The 1,755-nt window shown below is 45.6% G+C and overlaps 1 long non-coding RNA gene across 1 annotated transcript in view; it reads left to right on the plus strand.

The window, feature by feature from the left end:
- LOC122547639 overlaps nt 1–1,428 on the plus strand; it is a 6,798-nt gene extending 5,370 nt beyond the window's left edge. The window contains exon 4 of the long non-coding RNA XR_006311046.1: nt 1,348–1,428. This is a non-coding gene — a long non-coding RNA (uncharacterized LOC122547639). The remainder of the gene's footprint in view (nt 1–1,347) is intronic.
- Nucleotides 1,429–1,755: the final 327 nt, after the last annotated feature.

The following is a 1,755-nucleotide window of genomic DNA, read 5'->3' on the forward strand; positions in this document are numbered from 1 at the left end:
TAATCTAATCTAATCTAATCTAATCTAATCTAATCTAATCTAATCTAATCTAATCTAATCTAATCTAATCTAATCTAATCTAATCTAATCTAATCTAATCTAATCTAATCTAATCTAATCTAATCTAATCTAATCTAATCTAATCTAATCTAATCTAATCTAATCTAATCTAATCTAATCTAATCTAATCTAATCTAATCTAATCTAATCTAATCTAATCTAATCTAATCTAATCTAATCTAATCTAATCTAATCTAATCTAATCTAATCTAATCTAATCTAATCTAATCTAATCTAATCTAATCTAATCTAATCTAATCTAATCTAATCTAATCTAATCTAATCTAATCTAATCTAATCTAATCTAATCTAATCTAATCTAATCTAATCTAATCTAATCTAATCTAATCTAATGGCCGACCAGCCCGTGACATTCGTTAACCCTTTCCCTGTGCTGCCTGCTCACACAAAGATGGCCGCCCGCCACATGGCCAATGGAATGAACGATGGAATGGCCGACTCCGGTTCCTCTCTCTCGATGCCCCAACTCTTCATCTGAGGGAATACAAGCTCAGTGTGTGAACTCCCACCCCTGGCACTGATCCTTTAACCCCTTCCACGCCCCAGGGTAAACCTCCTCAACTTGCCCCTTCCGATGGTGTTCTCCCCCCCGGGGGGGGGGTGCCCGGGATTGAACTCAGTTCCGAACAGCCGCTTAGAGTCATAGAGCACGGACGCAGACCCTTCGGTCCAACCCGTCCGTGCCGACCCAGATATCCCTAACCTAATCTAGTCCCACCTGCCAGCCCTTGGCCCATATCCCTACAAGCCCTTCCTATTCATGTCCCCATCTAGATGCCTTTTAAATGCTGTCATTGTACCAGCCTCCACCACTTCCTCTGGCAGCTCATTCCGTACCCGTGAAAACGTTGCCCCTTTTAAATCTTTCCCTCTCACCCAAAACTTGTGTCCACGAGGAAAAAACCTTGTCTGTTTACCTTCTCCATGCTCCCTCGAGATTTTATAGACCTCTGTAAGGTCACCCCTCAGCCTCCGACAGCCCCGGCCTGTTCAGCCTCTCCCTGGAGCTCAAACCCTCCAACCCTGGCAACAACATTGTAAATCTTTTCTGAACCCTTTCAAGTTGGACAACATCCATCGACGATCCCCTTTGTCTATATCTCTCTGTGATATCGTTCCCAGGAACCCAGGGTGTCATTTACCTGAGTTACCCTGTGTCCAGATGGTGGGGGGGAGGGCAGTAGTGAGAGGTTCGGTCCAGGGAGAGGGGAGTCAGCGGTGGATTAGCCTCAGGACTTTGACAGATCTCACCCGTGTTTCCCTCAGGAAAAGATTCTGGAGCGGACAGCGGCCGTGAAGACCAAGGTGGAAGGGTTTCAGACCAGCATCACAAAGTAAGTGACCTCTCACAGGCCGGGGACTGGGTATACATCTATATCTACACTCTCACAGGCTGGGGACTGGGTATACATCTATATCGACACTCTCACAGGCTGGGGACTGGGGACACATCTATATCTACACTCTCACAGGCGAGGGACTGGGGATACATCTATATCTACACTCTCACAGGCTGGGGATTGGGTATACGTCTATATCTGCACTCTCACAGGCTGAGGACTGGGTATACATCTATATCTACACACTCACAGGCTGAGGACTGGGGAGACACCAATATCGACACTCTCACAGGCTGGGGACTGGGTATACATCCATATCTACACTCTCACAGGC

Source organism: Chiloscyllium plagiosum, unplaced genomic scaffold (genome assembly GCF_004010195.1).
Source record: "Chiloscyllium plagiosum isolate BGI_BamShark_2017 unplaced genomic scaffold, ASM401019v2 scaf_11896, whole genome shotgun sequence".
Classification (NCBI taxonomy): Eukaryota; Metazoa; Chordata; class Chondrichthyes; order Orectolobiformes; family Hemiscylliidae; genus Chiloscyllium; species Chiloscyllium plagiosum.